The sequence below is a fragment of the Pseudochaenichthys georgianus genome, chromosome 24 (assembly GCF_902827115.2).
Source record: "Pseudochaenichthys georgianus chromosome 24, fPseGeo1.2, whole genome shotgun sequence".
Lineage (NCBI taxonomy): Eukaryota > Metazoa > Chordata > Actinopteri > Perciformes > Channichthyidae > Pseudochaenichthys > Pseudochaenichthys georgianus.
Genome location: NC_047526.1, coordinates 12653946 through 12659527, shown reverse-complemented (window position 1 = coordinate 12659527; position 5582 = coordinate 12653946). Strand labels below are relative to the sequence as shown.

At 38.1% G+C, this 5582-nt stretch overlaps 1 long non-coding RNA gene across 2 annotated transcripts; it reads right to left on the bottom strand.

Moving 5' to 3' along the window:
* Window positions 1–271: 271 nt before the first annotated feature.
* LOC139433079 (uncharacterized) lies at window positions 272–3370 on the bottom strand. 2 transcript variants are annotated; one of them, XR_011642636.1, is made up of 4 exons: window positions 3333–3370; window positions 1930–2769; window positions 879–970; window positions 272–497 (listed from the first exon to the last, which is right to left on the bottom strand). It is a non-coding gene; the product is annotated as an uncharacterized lncRNA (long non-coding RNA). The 2 variants fall into 2 exon arrangements; XR_011642637.1 differs by lacking the exons at window positions 1930–2769; window positions 3333–3370 and adding an exon at window positions 1321–1414.
* Between the last annotated feature and the right edge of the window lie 2212 nt (window positions 3371–5582).

Genomic DNA, 5582 nt, shown 5'->3' with positions numbered 1-5582 from the left:
TATGTTATTGAAAAAAGACCAAGAATAATATAAACTGTACCATGTGTCCTTTTGTGTCCTTCTGTAGTCCATTTGTGGTTTGTCTTGTCTCACCCCGGCTGATATATCACAAAATCCACTGTTTAAATTGTTCCCTATATTGCCCCTATGCAATATAGGGAACAATTTAAACATAAACTATCCTATGTGTCCTTGGGTGTTATGAAAGGCGGCCCCCCAAAATAAATGTATTATTATTATTAAGAAGAACACATGGCACACCAACAATCAATCACCGTCCAGCCTCAGCTTTGGTATTCTTTCACAACCATGTTATGAGTTTATTAGACTGAGCAAACATAAACATATGTGGGGAACATAGTGCTGCGTCTCCTGTCCGGTCAAATTCCTCACTCCTGAAGTGCTCACTGCAGAGCAGTGTCCTGTCACAGGAAACAAAACCGTCCCTTCTTTGGGCGAGTTCCCACTGCCTCCTCCTCTCTTTGGTTTTGGGAAACCTTAAAAACATGAGAAAGGTAGCCAGATATATAAATTATTGTCAACATGTTCCTCCCTTCTTTCCTTTAACATTAAGGGTAGGACAAAAATACACACCGAAATGATCATATTTTTGGTATGTATGCATGTATGTATAGCCTACTTTAAGAATAAGACAACCACACTAAGAGTAATAAAAAAGGTGTCCAATAGAAACATTAAATAATTGTGTAAAGAAATGGTAACAACATATTCTAAAGAGGCTGGGTCAACAACAATCTTGCAATACTATTATCTCACATAGCCCCACTGATCCTGTGTAGCAGGACTTGTAATGTACATACATCCACTAAGTAATTAACGATTATCCTAATTGTAGTCATAATATTGTCATATCTTACACGTGAAAGGTGATCCCACGGGTTCTTGTTTCCAGACTGCGGTGATTAGAGTATCCGTAGGCTGCACAAAAGTCCGGCATAGTCAGGTACTTCTGTAAACACAAAGCCAGCAAATTCCTGTATCATAATGCAAGATGTTTTTAACAAGCCAAACCACTTGGAAGAAATCATGTGTAACTTAAGTTGTGTTGAAAGAAAGAGCAGTTCTGCCTCTCCCACTGGTGGAGTTGTGGGTCAACTTTGTAATACTAGGTCTCACTGACAGCCTCTTGTTATTAGCCAGCTAATAAATACAACCACATACACAAAGAAAAGCTGCAATTCCAACATGTCCAAGCATCCTGTATCATAGCCATGCTAATCATGTTTATAATAAACCAAACCGTTTGTAAATCAGTCAAGATTTCAGTGAGTTAAGAGTATTTTTGTGCAGATCACTCACCTGACAACAGACCATAACGCGAATCAGAGTAACTGTTGACTGTAGCAAGATGGCGGCCGGTCAGCTACGCTGGAAAATCTCCCATGAGCCATCTAGTGTTTATATATATCTATGGGTCTGGCTCATAGACTGTATATATAAATGGACGTAGGGTCCGTGACGTCACCCATAGGATTCTGCAGAGTTGCCGTGAAGCCCTTAGTAGGCGGAGTCGGCCACTAACGGCTCAACAGTGACGTCAGTGTTCAACTCCACACGTCAGTGTGCTGCCACCCAGCTGGAAGTTCCAGAGCTAGCTGAAGCTACCAAGCTAAGCTAACATGCTCCCCATCTGCACACTGCCGTCGCATTTTACGTTTCTAAGGTAAGCGGCCATGAAACTATTCAGCAAAACTATAAATAATAATCTAAGTTATTGAGTTTTTAGCATAATACTTCAGAATCTTAAAACCCCTTAACGTTTGTATGCAATTGTGCTAAATTCAACTCTGGAATCAAGCAAATATTAATATGTTTGCATGACATTAGTTATTTGTATTTTGATATCACTTAATTATACGTTTAAGTCAAGCTAAGGTACATGTGATGGTAGCTAGTTAGTGCTCTTACCTGTGAGGCCTCCTCCAAACAGCATAATAACCAGACTGTATCATTCAAACTAAGTACCAGTTCTAGATCCTTGACTTTAGACAAACAATTCAAAAGACAACATGTATTTAAAGACCAATCTTTATTTGAATGTGCCCCTTAACCTGATATATTAGTTATACAGTAATAGTATTGACAATCTAAAAAAACTGAGCAACTCAACAGTCAACTTTATGTTTCTTATTGTCTAAAGCATTTATTATTTTCATTTTCCCCCTCTCATATTCAGTGTGGACGGATTGAGACAGCCTGGTGTCCAGAGGGCTGCAGAGACTTCAGGGAGAAACCTCCGTGTGATGGACGTCCAGTCTGTTGGTGTGGAGAGGACTGAGGGTTTTTCCTCAGCGAGGAGGACCAGGGCTGATGGAGGAGCCCATGCTGGGCATAGCTGATACCAACTGCACAGGCCTAGTCTGTCACTTTATTTGACTAAATGTGTTTACTTATACATTTAATAGGTTTACACCTTCTGTCCATATGTGCTTTTTATTTAAAACATTTGATTAACTTTTGGTTCACATTTCAATAAATTGTATTTGTATTTGCATCCTTTCGTCCATTATTCTTACTGAAAATGTTAGATTACACATTCACATCTGACTGAAGATTGGCCCCATTTATTTGTGATGTTGCAAACTCTGCGGTACAAGGCACAAGTGATGTGAAGCTCATAAAGTGAGGCAAATAGAAATAATCAGCTGATGGAGTGTCTCATAACATCAGCTTTTAATGTTCCTCTTGGATGCTCTTCTTGACCCTCAGAGAAGGAGAAAATGTCGTGTCTTTCAGGCATGTCCTTTCCTAACAAAAATGACAGGAAACATAAAACATATTATTGCAGAACAAGTGTGTTATTTATGAAAGCGTTGTGTTTGTGTGTTTAGGGGCTGTAGATATAATTATTTTGTAATGGTTTTTTGTTTTTTTAACAGTGAGCAATCAGATTATGAATGAACAGTATGAAGTTCATCAACATTAAAATATATGTTATTATCAAAATAATATTTAACTGTTACAAAACGTAGTGCAACTGTAGAAGCTTGCTCTGTTGTCTCACTGAAAGAATAACTTTTACCACGTTTTTACAGACAATATTGAGAGATAAATAGTAGCAGTTCTCACTATGTGTTAAATATCTTTGCCTTCAATACATTAAATTAGAAAGCTGACAAAGTCATATTGCTAAATATCTAAAATGTAACTTTTTGCATGGAAAAACCCCTCAACTTAACTGATGTGTAGGTGAACTAGTATTTAGTATTGTTTATTGGAATGTATATCAGTGTATTCAAGTCAATACTTCATTCATTTAAACCAATATCTTTCTTGATTCTTTGTACAGTATGAAAAAAGAGTCTTTGTACCTGAGCTGAATTCACTGCTGTGAGGAGTCCAGTTCTGTCTATCACTCTCTGGTCCAGCCTGTCTGCATCACCTGGACACCTTAAACAAACAGATATTATGTAAAGTACCATGTGTACAAACAATATAACTGATTCTCTTCTGAATCATGTTGGATTGTGTATTGTCCGAGTCAGGGTCCTTTTTATTTTACTGTAACTTTGGAAGTTGTGTTACCAATGCTTACTGTTTATTTGATAACCATTTGGTAATGCAATTAATAAAAACAATAAGGTTTGGGTTCGTTCTTCAGATGACTGTGACGTTAACGTGTAAGCTCGATAATGAACTCCAGCTCAACCAACCATATTGTAATATCTAAGTAATCATCTTGAAATATGACATTAATAATTGTAATATACACACATGTTATTGTGAGGTTGATTTCACATACATGACATTAGCTTGTCTACATACTTGAGCATAGCCAATTTAAATTAACATTAGATGCATACAGTTCCACCTACATAATAAAATATCTCTAAATTACAAGGATGTAACCTTATTTTATCAACCTCAAACAGAAGCCGTTTGTTCAACAGTATTATCCCACTCAACGCTTAACACTTTTCATTTCGTTTTAACCTTTATATATACAGTCTATGATTTTAACTTGGAGGCTACGATTAGCATCGTTAGCACCGATGTAGCTACCACTAGCTTACATGCTAACCCAAGCCTACATTACGTAGCTGATTAAAATCATTAACACATAAATAAAGGACTCGAATTTTACTTACCGCATTCATGCACCGTCTGTTTTTACCGCAGAGCGAGTCACAATAGTCCGATATATAAGCATGAAGAACAAACAGCCACGGCCGGCTACAAGTTGTGTTTCCTGGATGAGCTGAGCAGGCAGAGTCCCTGTAGCTTTACGGAGCAGCTAGCAGAGAGACAAGAAGCTAACAGCGGCAGGCACTTGACAGAGCCGTCACTCAATGTGACCACGCCCTAATTAATGCAAAAACTTTAAGACCTAATATAAATAAAAGGGTCGCGTTAGAAAACAATTCACTCACAGATCCATAATCATGCAGGTGGAATCTAACTATATCGATAATAAAATGTATGGAGCCAGGGGTAGAAACATGTTTTTTTCTGCTGTAAAGTTGGGCATTTTAACATGGGGGTCTATGGAAATTGCTCCTTTCTGCAGCCATCGCCTATCGGCCAATATATGAACTGCAGTGTGTGACACTTCCGTATTGGCTTCACGGCTCTTCCCCAGAGTTTGCCGCTTGGTCTGGCTGCAGACCGCAGCAAGGAGGCGTTTCCGATAGGGGCGTTTCCTATAGGGGCGTTTCCTAACTTTTTTTATCCAGCTGCTTTTATAAATCCTTGCAGAAGAAGTCATTGTTCTAGTGATGGGAATTCCGGCTCTTCTTGCTGAGCCGGATCATTTGGCTCACCAAGAAGAGCCGGCTCTTTCGGCTCCCAAAGGGCTCTTCAGTTTACCACATATTATACCTTTTAATTAAATCAAATGTAGCGCTGTTTTGACTAATGATTTATATGTGTACACATATATCACTTAAATTATTCAAGACATCCTTTGTACTAAAGTATTCAAAGGTAAAAATTACATGTTTAATATAAATTATTTGCTGTGGCCAATTGTTTTCATTGTATTTACAGACCCGTGTAACTCTCTGATACCACCCAATTAATGCATTGACTTGCTTGTAGAAGCACGCTACACAAAACAGATGGCAACACCTATAAAAACTATTTAAAAAAAGGGGCTACTGTATCAACCTATATAAAGTATATAAATATAGTTTTTCTCCCTGCAGGAGAGGGGAGCGTGCTTTGAGATCAACTGCTAGGCTGCAGCGGGGAGAAGAGGGGGACAAAAAGTAGGAAGAGAAGTAATGGGTCAGAAACCCTCCTTTTTACGCAGCGGTCCAGACATAGACATCATAGCTACGGCGACATATATTCAGTTGCCAGTTACTTTTAGCATTAGGGCAGGGATATCTTTCAAGGTTTGACATAATGAATTGTGCTACTTTTAAAGCAAGCAACGATGTTTTCAAATCTGTAATCAAAAAGCTCCTCAAAAACACTAGAAACAGTTCCTGCCGTTGTTACGTTAGTTCAAACAGTAACAACGGACTACTTTTCTTAGCGGATGCATGTCAATTTAAATCAATACAAAAAACTATTTTTTAAATCAATAAAATCTTTTTCTAAATCCATAAAAGCATTTC